Genomic DNA, 15,784 nt, shown 5'->3' with positions numbered 1-15,784 from the left:
GGCTTGCAGTGTAAACAACTAAGTATGATGGATCTTCATACAGAGCTTATGGGTGTCTGTTTGCCCCTCCTCTTTTGGTTTACTCACACACACTTCATTGGAATTCAGACCACGGTGAGGTAGATGGTTGGATGTGTTGTGGATGTAACAGGTTCTGAAGAGAACACCACTCAACCTATATATTATACTCCCGCCAGTTAGCGCCAGATTAACATGTGTTTTCATTTTTTATTGTTTGACTTAGTTGTAGCAAGTTGACATACTTATTAAAGCATCCTAGAGGATAGCACTACATTGTTTTAACTGAATCTCATTACTCTTTAGATGAAATGCAGCACATACATTTGTTCTAAGGCACCACACAATGCATCATATTAATTGAAATATCTGCAGCTGTATCTGATATAGTTTTAGAAAATAAGCATTACTGAGATTAATATGGAATCTTAGAAACATTGACTACGTTTACATGCACATAATATTCCGGTTTTTGCCCTTATTTAGAAAAAGATGACATTCCGACTAAGCTGTTTACATGGCTAAAGAAAGTAAAAATTCCACTAATATTCCCGTTTACATGTAGCCGTGCAAAATACGATTTTTTCAAAGTTTACCAGCGATGGCGGACTTGTTGGACCGTGCGAACACAGCGTCCTTCTTTCATTCCTTCAACCAGCTTCTTGAAAAGGTCGGTGTAGCGATGTGTGCGCATGTCCAAAAACCTGTTGATATCCAAGTCTTTGATAATGTTTAAAAGTAGCTGCCTTTCTCCTTCTTCTCGGTTCTGCAGCCTTGCAAACTGTTGGCTGGTTGGTTTGTGTATAGCAACCATAGCAACGCACAGAGCTGACCATAAGCTGTAAACAGGCAAGAGACCTAGAACTGGGCGTAAACCGTGGTTAAAAAAAACAGGTTGAGACACATATTCCGAATGCGCTGTATACATGTCCAAAGAATGCTTCTAAAACCCGAATAATACCGGAATATGAATTAATCGGAACATGCTATATTCGGTAAAAGGCCTTATTCGGAATATCCAACCGGAATATGCTGTTTACATGGCCTGTATCAAATTCGGAATATTGTCATATTCTGAATAATAGTGGAATATTGGTGTGCATGTAAACATACTCACTGTGAAGGTTGATACTTCTGGAAAGTATCCTCGATAGCATAATGCCCATTCTAGGGCGATGTTTTGAAAACAGTTGTCCATCTGTCCCTGAAGGTGATCAAAATCAGCCTTGATTAACAAGTGGGAAATCTGGTTGATGGTCCCCTGTGCTGCCTCTCATCCCCTCCCAAGTGGGGATCAAAGAGGATGAAGTTTTGAGCCTAGGGATAATCTAGTTCCCTAGATTGTGATAATGCTGCTCAGGATGATCATGTGGATGAGAGCTGGTTCGGGTGTGCACATGGCTGTGGATCTGTGCTTGCGCACACTTGTGTGCCTGCGTACTTGTGCTCAAAAGTGAAGAAGCACACAATAGCAGAGCGAGCCAGTGAATTAGTACACAGAGACTGATGGAGAACATATACTCTTGCTGTTGCTGTATCCAGGCAACCACATCAGGATTTAAAACATATCGAACAACCGGTGATTACCACCATCTTCCTTTTTCACCTTTGAGCTACTAAATTATGACCACTTCTACTCAAATATGAATTGGAAAACCCCAATTTCAAGTGACAGTAAAATCTGACAAATCCTACAGTATACAGATGCTTATTTCATTTTGTACACCTCGTTTACTAGAAAACACATTTGCAGTGTGAAATGTAATCCACACATTTAAATGTAGTGAATTTCTCGCAAATAACTGTGATTTAGCTAGGTTTGTGTTCTTTGCAAATTTTTCTTTTCTTTGCAACTCACAGTTTGTGAAATGACAGTGAGCTTAAGCTCTGCTTAATCTCATTTTAGTTTGAAGTTCCCTGTTGTTTTGCATGGTCTCTTCCCACCCTGATCTGTGTCTGTCATTGGTGTCCAGCTGTTCCATCGGCACGACAAGTGGTTCAGGAAACTCCCTCATTGTTCACTGACCAATCGCAAACACACCAGAATGCTGTCAATGAGCATTTTCCACCCAGTGGTTTGCATTTGCCTGCACCTGTGGTTTTAGCCCAGAGGGCAGGGGATGCAGGAGGGGGGTGGCAGAATGGGGAGAGTCTGGGCATTGGGGTGGAAATGCAGTCAGGGTTGGGATTAGGCTGTCTTTCTTTCTGTCGAGATTAAACAAAATAGATTCATTTTGTCGTGTTTTCCTCAAAATGCATCAGAGGACAGCTGAGCCTTACCACCAGTATTTGCATTTTTGTAATTTGCATGAACTCATTGGAGCTGGGAGGCAACTTACGGTTGTGTATGCATGGATCTGTGTGTGTGTGTGTGTGTGTTGTGTGTGTTTTTCTGGGCATGTGCTTCGTAATTTGACTAGCAAAATAAAGAACTTGTCCAAACCATCTAATAGACATGACTGGAAAGAGCCTGTGCTGCATTCATGGAAATCTTGCACTCGAACCAACTAGACAGTTGAAGCATTTTGCTGTCCAGCATTTACTGGAATGTTAAGGAATTACACCAACTGCCTTTACGGACTTACAACATGTTGTAACACAGTGTCATGCTGTAGTAGAGAGTCTACTGTGGAGAGTTACTAGAATAGATATACTCTGCGCTGCAGTGCTTTGCTAGCCTGGGTTGTGAATCTTATCAGGCGGAGTTGTGCTAGTGGATTTTGTGTGTGTGTGTGTGTGTGTGTGTGTGTATGTGTGTGTGGGGGTGTGTACACGTGTTTGTGCGTGTGCCTGCATGTGTGTCCAGGCCCCTCTGGAGTCCATTAATCCCAAATCTAACAGACTTACTGCAGAGGCATCCTGTGATGTGTGCTGAATGCCTCCCTGGAATATTGGATGCTGCTTCCATAATATTCACTTCCCCTTTCTCTCATCAGTAATACATTGTTTTGTTCCCCCAACCCCCCCATGATGCCAGGATTGTCTACTAGGACAGGTGGCTGCTGTGTGATGAGTTTGTTTACAATTCAGGTGTGTTTTCACCACTTCTCTGATCTGTAATTTTACATCTCTGAGCTCTTTTAATCCTATTCTTATCTTGTGTAAGCCCTCTAATCTTTGACCCTAATCTTAAACCCCCACATAGAATGAGGCAACATGGATTGAGGAGTTGTTTTTCCTCACCTTCAAATTCAATGCATACATCTGTCAAATATAGCTGGGGTCCTCTAGCCTTTGGGTTTCCTTTTTCACGAGCCAAGTCTGAGAGGTATTTATTGCTAAATATTTCTATTTATTTCTGTTTTATTGCAGCGGCCTGGACTTGAACCCTGCCTATTTTAAAGCCTTGTGCTCATAACCTACCAGTCTCAGGAGTGAAACAGATGGAGAGAGAAAGAAAGTAGAAATTAGATAGTGAGATGAAAAACACATTTCTATTTGAAATGATTATCCCCCCTGAAGGGTAGACTAATAGACCGTTATTGCATTTCCGTCAGTTTCTTTTAATCTAATCATACTTATAAACAGACGAGTGAGAGTGTTGGTGTGTGCGCATGTTTATCCATACAGAGACGTAAGCAACCAGTGTCTAGACTGCAAACACCAATTTGGCTGGGGCACGGTGGAACATCAATGCTAAAGCAATGTTGCTGAAACACTAGGCATGTTCCTCAGTCTTGCATGGAGAGGAGATTGTAGTGACAGACAGACGGCGATAGGAGGAGGAGGAGGAGGTGGTGTAGCAGAAATAGAGGAGAGGTTGGCAGGGCTCACTGTGGCTAATACATCCAAAGTGTGTCAGTTAGCTCTCTAAATGTGTTAGGCCCCGGGGCTGAGAAAGCCAACACCATCGACTCAACCTACCTCTTTCCACCTTTCCACTTAGCCTCTGTTCAACACCCGCCAATATCCTTAGGGGAGCTACACTGCTGTTCATTGGCACAATTGATCAAATGCCTACATGCTAAAGTATACCGTTTTCTTATTGCACGTATTAGTCTCATGAGTGCATGTGCTGGAGGATTAATTAGAATGGTGTGCTGCTATGTGGCATGGCAGGTAGCATTACAGGTGGTGTGTCTTCACACTTCTTTCCCTCTTTTAGCAGATGTAGCACCCAGGCAGTCAGTCTTAGGGCAATCCCATTTTATCACAGTCTGTGATGATACGATTACTTGATAGTTTGATACTTCACACAGTATCAGTGTCATGTACAGTACAAAGAAAAAATTCAATGATTTGACCTTACTGTATACATTTTCTGTAGAGATGATGGTGTACATTATTAATTAGCCAAACATTTGTTCCAGCAGACACATTCCCCATTTTTTGACAAATGGAATACAAATAGTGCATATTTCTATGTTATTTACACACAAATAATACACATGGTGAAAATGCCTGACTCTATGCCTTCCAGTGAGTGGAAGAATTTTTTAGGCTGTTTGAAACCATCTGTCTGGTGTAACATCAGGTATGTGCGTAAACTCACAGCCTTTTTACACCGTTAAATATACAGTCAGTATACAACAGATCTTCACAAGTGTCACAGCTGTTCTCCTGAGAAATACTGGAGGTTCTGGTGGTGGTACAGTATGTATCCCAATCTGCATAATTGAATCTGAAAGATAACATTTCAAATCACCTGCATGTTGATCAATCTGTTTGTACTTTGTACCACGATTTCCAATATTTCACTTTGTTGATGTCTGAAGCATTTTATGCAACCCTAAGTCAGCACCCGCCTTGACTAACTAAGTCTTCTATGTTTTGGCCCCTTCTTGGATTGCCTTAGGCTCAATTGTCAAGCCTCTTGACGTGTTTCACCTACCTACCCAGTTTTATTGAGTTTGTCCTGATTCGGCCACTAAGAGGAAGCTATTGCTAGTGGCAGCAAGCTATCAAATAAGCATATGGCTTACAGAATTTTCCTTTTTCCGCGTTTTTGCATGAATTTATATATTAAAAAAGCTTAGCTTCATTCTACATAAACAAACTCAACACTCAAAATTGGTCAAGGTCATTTGATACCACAGAACCTTAATGCAATGGTAAGAACAATGCTACTGTATACTGTATGTGTTGTATCACAGTAATGGTTCTGTTGAGACAGAGAATCAGAAGCACTTTCCCTAATCCCGCTAAACCAGTACACATGGGAATGATTACTTGCACAAAGCCATGACACCCTGAGTTGTTCAAATCCATTTTGTTCAAAAGATAGCGACAAACAGAGAGGCAGACACACAGAGAGAGACAATAAAAGAAAGTGATTTGATTCAGCAAACGTGAAAGAATTGGTGTCTGGTAGATCTTTTTGTTATTGTATGGATTATCTGAATGAAGCCTCCACAATGCTGGATGTGTTTATCCTTGTTTTAGGCCAGTTGTAAGGACAGGGCCACGGCGCCTCATTTTAGGCACTAAATCAGTAATCTAAAGTGTTGGAAATAGCATCCGTGAAGCAGTATGGTTAGAATGTAAAAAAATTGTTGGAGCAAAACACTTCAAAAGACGACCCTCTGTGAATTAGCAACAAAAGGTTTCCCTTCATTCTTTCCTTAATAGGGTGTTTTAAACCTGTTTTCTCCATGGATGGAAACAGGATTTCTGTAATGAGCTGGTGAGTCATAGATTCTCTCGGCTGAATTTTTTTTTTTATTCCCTGCCCCCTCCCTTCTCTCTCTCTCTCTGTCTCTCTCTCACTCTCTCTGTCTCTCTCTCACTCTCTCTGTCTCTCTCTGTCTCTCTCTCTCTCTCTCACTTTATTTCCTGCGCTCACTGTCTCTCTAAATGGGCCAAGGCAACTTTCCTCGCTGTCTACTGGGGCAAGGAAGTAGATTAAGGCTATTAACATGCACAAGGATGCTGATCAGCCTTTCTGGTCTCATGTCTGGTCCATACTCTCTCCTCATGCTCTTCAATTATAGGAACCCTTCAAATGTTGTGTGTTTGTTGATTTTTGTGTGTGTGTGTGTGTGTGTGTGTGTGTGTGTGTGTGTGTGTGTGTGTGTGGTGGAGGAAGTGTTTTTTGACTGAAAGAGCTCATTTGATTCCAGCAAATATGCCCAAATACAATCTAAGGGTGTCATGCAGCGATGAAAGCAGCAAAAAAAGAGTACACTTTCATTCACATCTGCAAACAGTAAGTAGTAGTGAGTCAAAAGAAAACATGGTGCAGGCATGCTGTGTCTGTTTATGTTGCTTATGAGTGAACATGCGGCGATGCACACACAATAGAGATAAGACACACATGCATGCTATATTTAGATGACAAACTGCCATAAATCCAGGCTAAAAAGGGAAGAAATAAACAAAAGAGATGGGGAAAAAAAAGCAAGGCGGTCCAGAAGCATCCCGTCACGGTGCATTCCCCCATGTCCTAATTACACAGGCTTAGAGGAAACGGAGGATTAGCCACTGATTCACCACACTGCTCGCCTCATCTTCTAATAAGTCCCCTTCTTGTCTTTTTGCCACCCTTTGTGCCACCCTCCATGTATCTCTCCAGGTAAAGGTAGCAATATACTATTGACCTGTCCCTGTCTGCGACTCTTTGTTCCTTCTTGCTAACATGTCTGCCTCAGACAACACAACCTAATCCCATTTTAAAATTAGGCTGTGCAGCAGGCTTATTTTGTTAGCTGTTGTCATTATTTTATGTTCAATAATTTGGCCACTGTTTACATCAGTAATATATAGGATCACATTCTCGTGTGCATGCTTTGTTTTGTATGTATATAGTGCATGTGTTGGCAATGTGTGCCTGTTTATTATGGGGTAAATATGTGATTGTTAGCTTTAGCCAAATGTACCACCTGGAGTCTGTCTATTCATCGGTGAATACACTGAGTGGGTTTTGTTTACATCATTTGTATCATGTAGAGACGAGCTGGGAATACCAGTTAAAATTGCTGATACTGGGATTTCACACATCTCACTCGTCTGTCGACCATATATTTAACTAAGGCCCAATACATGTTGGGATCAAATCTTTTAACATGTAAATAGACTATATTATAGTTGTATTTCTTTTTTCTTTTTTTACTGTATTTGTGTATATAAATAGTAAAACAAGATTTTCTATAACCTTGAATTTATATATTATATATGTATACATAATATTGTGAGTGATTATCTGTAAAGATTTGTACATTTTATATAGGCGCTTGTGTCATTCCTCTTCTATTTTGGATTCCTGGCAGCTTTTTAAACACCCAAATTAACCTGGATTTAACAAGCAGGTTTAGTTCAGCTTTTGATATATTTATGGCAAAATTTAGTATATGGTATATAGATACGGTAGAATTGTATTAGCTGACAGTTATGTGTCAGTCATACATTAGATGCATAAATTAAAGTATATCACTGTATTGCTAAACTATTTTTATTTTCTTCCAGGTTATAGCTTTTCCATGTTAAGTGTTAGATAGGTATAAATATGTTGACTTTAGCAGGAATGATCTAAGGGTTGTTCCTTTCTCCTTTTTGCTGTTCTGCTGCAATTGCTCCACCATTCGAACACTTAAGGAGTGAGAGAAAGAGGGGTTAAAAAGTAAGCTGTAGCCAGAGGAAATGTGAATTATACAAGTTCTTAATTCGCAGGTTGGAAAGATGCTCAGGTTTTTTGATTGGCTGAATCAAGGATCTTTCTTGACTGACCTTGCAATATTTGAGTGCCTCTGACCACTGTGAACAGTGAATGCTCGGAATTGTATATGCACAACAACAACAACAACAAAAGAACACATTTTTTCTGTCCAGCAATGAAAGCAGCTAAATGAAGAACACTTAAAACTTTGAACATTGAATAAGCTGCCCTAACACAGCGGTGGGAACCTTCTGAAGAGTGTTGTCACACATCACAGATGTGGTTACATATAAACATCAGTTTGCCTGTTGTCATTGTTTTTTGGCCTTGAATAATTTCCCATGGCCGTTCATTACTGTTGAACCTGTTTGTTGAGGTTGCTAGTTTTGTTTCTAGTCTGAAGTGTGATAGTCAACAGATAATAGAGAACACCATTCCTATGTAGTGGAAACGTGTAATGCGAGGAAAGTTTACTTATATTATAATGGATTTTTATATAAATCCATGTTTCTTTAAATGAACTTCATTACAAAACTATCAATATGCCCTTAAGTTGCACTCACATTGACTCTGGCAAAGTTTACATTACGTTTTGCCCTGTTCAGACACAAACGAGCAAAAACACACACACGTACACACACACACGTACACACACACACGTACACACGTACACACATGCGGCAGCCTTTATATAACCAGGTAGGTCACTTGCAAACTAATTTTATGGCCCTCATTGCTGCTTTTTGTTAAAATGAAGGTGCTGTTTGAGAACACCAACATGGCTGTCCAGATGCCCCTCATCTCTACAACCCACAGAACTTTCTCGTCACCCACAGCACACAGCCCTGCTTGCTCATCATTGATTAGGCTTTGTGTGTTTGTTTGAATATGAGCTTATGCTCCTCCTCCTCCTGCTCTTGGGTTTTTATCCCTCTCTCTCCTATGCATAAATACTCTCTCCTCAGGGTGTTCTTTGAACAACTTAGCCAGGCATTAGCTGACGAAGGAACGCCTGAAGAGAGGACACGTTTGATCCTGAGATACATGTCCTTGATTCAGTCTCGGCATTGCCAGCCACTGGGCACCCCCCACCGCTGCTGCCAAGCTTTTCCTGCTATGCATCGGTATTCTCTTGCCTCCCACTGTGATAAAAGCTATTGCACTGGAGAGAAGTATCCTCATTGTGCTAAGCCACCCACTGCACAAAACAATCCAGACCTATTCCCTCAACACACAGCCATACTTGAATCAATAATTGGACGCTAAACAACAATTTATTATATAATATAGAAAATACAGCTACTATTTCGATGCATTTTGTTGGTCGTGTGCTGTGATGCCATGGAGGAGAGCTTCACCAGAAAAATGGTATAAATGTATTTTAAAATGCACTTTGCTTTACTCTTTAAATTAGCATTGTAAATCACATCATGGGCACCATATAGTGTTGCTAATAGATTTTAATTAGGTCCCACAGAAAACCACCAAAAACAGCATTTTCATTGAGAAACTATTGCATTGCAACCTCTTAAAATAAAGTTGACAATACAGACTTGCAACTGTAGAGAACAACCTGCTTTCCCAGCACCACTCTGCTTTAGAATCATAACAATATCAGATTCAGTAATACACTTGAGTACTGTTCTCATTTTCACCACAGCAATGAAGTGTAAGGAGAAAGGAGTATAAAACAACCTGCTCTATATCCAAAGTGATGAGAAATATAACATTTTGATTCCTTTGGGTCTGTGTCATTGTAAAACCAAATTTACAGCAGAATAAATAACCGAGCAGAGTTTCATAATAAAACAGCAGTTCTTCTATAATGTCATTTCCACAAATTCAAAAACTGGAAACCGTAAGAGCTACCTCAACAGTGAATACCATATTCATTGAAAGCTTTTTTTGTTAAGGACAAATCGGTACACCACACATCTTTTCACCCAGACCCAAAGTTTGTTTGGTAGACTGGCAGCCTAAGAAGTCATAAGATATTTACTCAACATTAGGCTCAGGCAGAGTGGAGACTCTCATCTGTGCAGTTCAAATATTTAGTCATCATGATTGGCTGAGAATGTGGGGAGCGGGGGTTGCATGGATCAGCTGGGCTAGATAACAGTAGGCGAGGAGATTAAAAACACCATAACACTCCGCATGCACACACAAACACACACTGTGAGCTCCCTCAGGTGAACAGGTGCAGTCATGGTCTGTCACAGATGCTCTGCGCAATTCGTCAGCTGCCTTTCCTCCTGTCCACTTTGGGTGGGTTGGGGGATATTCACCACATACAACCTCAACACACAAGTGTACACACACACACACACACACACATTATCTTGGATCATTCTCATAGGCTACTTTAGGAGCTCATAGAGCTGTCTAATGATAAGCCAGGTGTGCATGATAGTAAAATGATTCACCACTACTGTGATGGATGCTAAATTGTTGTGTTTGCAGCTTTTTACTTTCTTGCACCTTCTTTTTGAACTTAATGAGTACTCTATCACACTACGTTTCTGTGTTCAGCTTGCTGCTGCTGCTGCTTTGCTAGCAATAGCCTGTGTTTGTACAGCTCGCTCTTGTTTCCTCTCTCCCTCCCACCAGAGGATCTGCGGTGTGTGACAGAGGGACATTAATCACAGGGCTGGGTAATAAAGCGAGGAGGGATGGGCATGTAGGGCCAGGGGGGCAGGCGTCTGGAGGGAGAAAAGGGTGTTTAGGGAAATCACACCATGCTTTATGACACACACACTGATACACAGGCACATTTTTACACTCGCAGGTTTAGGTGCACATCGTTCACGCAGCATACTTCTTCCCTCCTGAAAGTTTAAAAAATGTAATCGAGGTGAGGCAAAATTCCAACTCCGGATTTCAGGAATGGAGAGCCTTGTGCCTTCTTGCCCACCTGTGTGTTATTTTACATGGCCCGTGGCCCTCATTAATTAAGTGTTAATTTAGTAAAATACTTTTTCTGGAAGGGAAATAGAGGGGCATTTTTCTTTTTAAAATTTGGAAAGAAATGAGAGGCATTGTACGGCTCTGTAGAAGATGCACCTTCACAGTTGCTGTGATGCTGAAACGGCAGAGGGAGCTTTCATGATACTGATAACTCTTATGATATGAGATGGTGATTAAAAAGTGGCTGTTTATTGATGATTTTTATATTATGATTACTAGCTAAATGACAGCAGAACACACTTTAAAAAAAAGTCCACTGGGTGTAACTTTATTATGTTTGTTTTTTTTGTCCTTCAGCATTTATTCCTCACCCCGTTGGGTTATTGGAGTTTTTTAATATCAACCTCATTCCATCTTGACATTTTACTGGGTTGTGAATCATGTCATGTGGAGTTGTGATAGTGTGTGTGGGTGTGGGTGTGGGGGTGTTTAGGCTATATGTGAGATTTGTGTCCGACTTGATCCCGACTTGCTCTGACGTCATGCACATGTGGGCAACGATAACCTCACAAGATCAAGGCGGCCACAGTTTTTAGAGCCAGGCTCCGCAGTTGCTCTCCGCTGACTGCAAGACCCAAGGCATGATGGGAGATGCCTGGCTCTCAGCTGATCTAAAAGCTGATTGGTTCAGAATTGACTCAACATTATGATGTTTTGTATAAACTTTCATTGTTTTCTAATTGGAGATATTTCATATTTGTCTGATTTGAAGGCTTATTCTGTTAGCAGAATACATGCTGCGTGGCCGATGGTGACGTTTAATTACTTAATACGTTCAGATTACATCTACAGTCTGTTGTATATTTACATCAGCAACAGATCGCATGTAGAGCATTTTAACAGCTACTCTGTCAGAATCTATACAATTTGAGACTGGGTACAAGCTGATATACAGTATGGGTCTGATAACATTTTAATAAATCGGAATCTTTTTTTTTTACTTCCTGTTCAGACTAAATGCTGCTTGAAACGGCTGTAAACTGTCAACTTGACCACGCTTTTTGTCACCCCAAACCCCCCCCCGCTGCTGCTGCCGCATGCGCCTATCCTCTTTACAGTCGAGGCGCAGCTCATCTCGAACGAGCCTAGTAGCTTGACTGCAGCGCTGTAAGATGACGTAGCGAGTAGTATGAAAGACTGAAAATTGTGGAAAGAGACTTTTTGCGTCAGTAACAAATGCCAAAGGCATCTGACCAAGCAACTTTTTTTGACGCATTGGGAGTGAGAATGTGTTGCACATTCACTGTCATGCTTACAGACACATATAGGTACAGGACATATGCAGTTTCAATGCACAATGGATGTAGTTCTCTGTTTCGTCTTTGCCTTCTTCTGTTCTGAAAACATTGAGCAGCCATTACACATTATATTTTAGATGCTCTGCTCTGCTTTTAAATGGAATTCTTTATTGGAATTATTCATTCAAATAATTCATTATTTATTCTACAAGAACTGCCCCTAAAAATGTCCCAGTCACTTTAAAGAGATACATTTGAGGACGGATTTTTGCATTTTAAATAAGGCACCTCGGTTCACCATTGGTTCAGAAAGTAGTTAACAAATCCTTAATTTATCTTTATCTTTAGCTTTCTCTGGCCTATCTCACCCCGGATGTCATTACTAGGCGCGGCAGCGTGTGATGTTGACAAATAACACAGTGAACCCGCGTCATTTTCTTCTTTTTGCAATGTTGCTGAATTAAGGGTCTTACTGAAGTCTTACTTAAAACACAGATAAACATCTAACTCATTGTTACCCAGTCTTGCTATTCTGCCCTAAAGCAAGGCAATTAACCCTGCCAGAGGTAGTAAGATAGCTCTGGCTTCTCGCTGTTAAAAAAGCAGCCACAAGTACAAAAGAGTGTGTGGAGTTAATTAAACTTTTTTGGTGGCAATAGAGGTGTAATAAATATCTGATTTCAATCAGGGATTCAGGTCAAGTGTCTACACTAGGGCTGCAAAGATACAAACATCAACTGTGTCAGCCTCCTGACCGGGCAATTCGATCAGTTTCAATGACACTTTCCTTGTAAATGATGCTGAAGCTTGCCTCTTCTCTCTGATGTCTAAGATGTTTTGGTCACGCTTTATACTGAGTAATCTAAAATTCTCTCTGCATATCATTCTCATCGTCCGCTGTCATTTTCATTTGTTCCAATTTAGTTCAGGGCCAATGTGGTTATAAGACGTACTGTCCTTTTCAAGCCTTGTTTGTAAGATGAGATTTAAGGACACATTTTCCTTTAGCCCTACAATATCAATGACCAGGATTGCAAACTTGATAAAAGAGTGAACACAATAGATAAAAAATACTGCTGTAAACACAGATTGATATCTACAGGTTTAAGCTATCTTGAGATTTTGATTTTACAACAAATGCCTACAAATAATTTTAGCTGAAAAATGAAAGCAATGATGCTTGTAAAAAAAGAAAAAATAACCCCATGATAAATTGAGGACATCTACTAACAGGATATCAACGTACAACATAACAGTGAGTCTCTAGTGATGGAGAAATAGTAAAGCCTATATGGTGATAGGTAATATGGTAATATGACTATTTTTCTTAATGATTTATTGCATATTCAAAAATAATGAATAAAGCTTCTTATTAGTGTGCTTCATCATTGTACCATATCAAATCATTGACCGAGAGGTGAATGTAATTGTGACAAATGATTGCATGTTTAAGTGTATCTATCAATGTAATTTATCTTGGACCAGAGCAGAAAGGGAAACTGGAGAGAGAGCGACTGAGCATGCCTCTGGTAGCCAAATCTTCACAGGCAAATGTGTCTTTGTTGCCTATCCCAGAGAGCTGGTGAAGCCATGGTGAAAAGAGAGGGAGAGGGGGGGAGGCAGATGAATGTCACCCTTGCTCTCATATGTCATATTGTTAGGCATAGATGTGAGGAGAACGCCTCAAGGTTGAACGTGCAGCTGAGACATAAATAATCTATCAGAGGTTTCCTCCAACTAAATACAGGGAAATATGTCTGCATGGATTATTTATGCTTTAATATGCACACAGTGAACGGACAATCACCTCTAAGAGCATGAAGACATTGTAAGGGCCAAGTTAATTGTCTGTGTCTGGAATGCATGCAAGGTGGGTGAGTGTAAGCCAGTTGCTGTCCAGTTGTTAAGCTTGGTTACACGTAGGGTCTATATTTTGTGGCTTGGTGATGGATTACAATAATGACGTGTTCTGGTTGGAAAGTGTATTCAGGTTTGTATTATTTATGTTCAAGCTTTCGTCCAAATCATCAATCTTTGTGCTTTGACATGTTCTTTATATTTTCTCACTCAAATCTCGAATCACTCGCGCATAAACCCAGGCACACGCAAGCAAATGCTTCTCAGTGTGCGCAGAGGAATTCATTTACCACCACACCATTTAAATGTAGTCCATCTCAAAGTGGTCTGGCCTCGGCTTTCCAGCTCACCTTCTTTCCTCTTCAAATGACTGCTTCGACATGGGAAATGTCAGGCTCTCTTTGCCAGCGCTGTTTGGCTTCTTCAAACATTTGTGAAGTGTTAAGCTCATCTCTACAGCTTAGGAGGGCAGTCTCTCAGGAATCTAGGCTGCTGACCCGCAACACAGCAAAGACAGCCTAAACAAGTGCACTCAAGCACATCCACTCTGTTCGCTCATTTGCATCAATGAAATATTGTATTAGTCCCCATTTTGTGCTCTTTACAGCAGCACTCTCGCCATACTGTAAAGGACCATGCATCGCATAATGGAATTGATGGGGTGGTTTTACAGCTCCTAGCAGTCATGTTGTTGTCTTCTCACATTTAGTTGGCAATAGTTTTCACCTACTGACTTTGTTTTCAGACTTCAAACCACCAACAGGCGTGTTACAGGAGGACAAATTAGATTGATTTAAAATGTGGTTTTGGTCCCACACTGAACGAGGACAAAGATTCATCATGAGGAATCAAGGTTTAAACCATTACAATTCAGCAGGGGAGTTGAAAGGTGACAAGAAGCTGTTTACTGCTCATTATAAAAGCATGCAATTGCTTAGTCTATGACTATGTTTTTGCTAAAATATTGCTGTCTGCGACTAGTGCAAGTGACAATTTCATTGGGCTATACAAACATCAACAATGCTGAAATTAAGCTCCTATGAATAGACTTGCTTAATTCCCCTTAACAAAGAAAGCTGCCTCAGTTTTGTTGCAGTTTGTTTTGTTCCAAAAAGTGTATTTTAGCAAAAAATCAAGTGTTTCATTGCTATAAAAAAAATTTGAATTGTGGTGTTTGTAGAGCCAAACACGGCAGACAAACAGGCAGAGATGCATTTCATATCTCAAAACCAATATGCAAATTGGCCTGAGCTGCTGCATTTGTTTGAAAGCCTGTGCAAGCAACCTTTGGATTTTACTGGAGAGCAGTGTTAAATGCTGCTGTTTTATTGCATTCCTTGTGTTTGTCTAGCCTGCACCTTGTCGAGTGTACACTTTTTTAACTAGTGGAATGATTGGTGGGGGTTTGTAAAGGCGGTATACTGAAATGTGTCAAGTAGCATGTGCAAATTGTCTGTTTTCACATGCTAAAGCCGTGCCAAACATGACACACAATCAATGTTTTAATATCTTTCATATGTTGTTATCATTCAACTGACCACTTACTGTACAGTATATTGCACACTGGCTGATGTTGATGACAAACAAGGAACTAGTTGTACCAATTTCATTTGTATATTGTCTTCTTTTGGTTTCATCCCACCCGGCCAATGGAAATATTCCATTTATGGGACAACAGATGCTTCTTTTTTCACTTCACGCCCAAGAGGAGAAAAAAATAGGCTCCTCTTTTATTTTATTATTATTTATTATTATTTTTTTAACCGAGTTCTGGATCTGTTTGACACAGGCATGAACACTCCAATAATCAGCCAGAGTGTGTGCATCCCTCTGAATAGAGATGAAAGAGGGGAACACACACACACACTAATACACACATGCGCGCACATACAACAACATCAACAACAAGTACACAAATAAACAGGCACAAACACACAGGGAGGAAGCACAAGCCATTTGGCTCAGCCTCTCTGTCTAGGGAGGGCTTCAAAGCCCACTGACATGAATTTATGATAACGGCACTATGCCTTTGCCAAACCTCAACTGTTGTTGTTTTTCTCTCGCTTTCTCCCCAACCCTTCTGTATGCTCTGCCATCCCCTTGATCAGAGCTTTGG

The 15,784-nt window shown here is 40.5% G+C and overlaps 1 protein-coding gene across 2 annotated transcripts in view; it reads left to right on the top strand.

The window, feature by feature from the left end:
- pcdh17 (protocadherin 17) overlaps positions 1-15,784 on the top strand; it is a 70,733-nt gene that overhangs the window by 49,858 nt on the left and 5,091 nt on the right. The gene's annotated exons all lie outside the window — the stretch shown is intronic.

Source organism: Sander vitreus, chromosome 1 (genome assembly GCF_031162955.1).
Source record: "Sander vitreus isolate 19-12246 chromosome 1, sanVit1, whole genome shotgun sequence".
Classification (NCBI taxonomy): Eukaryota; Metazoa; Chordata; class Actinopteri; order Perciformes; family Percidae; genus Sander; species Sander vitreus.
Note: the sequence above shows the minus strand (reverse complement) of the source record. Positions and strands in the feature narration are given on the sequence as shown.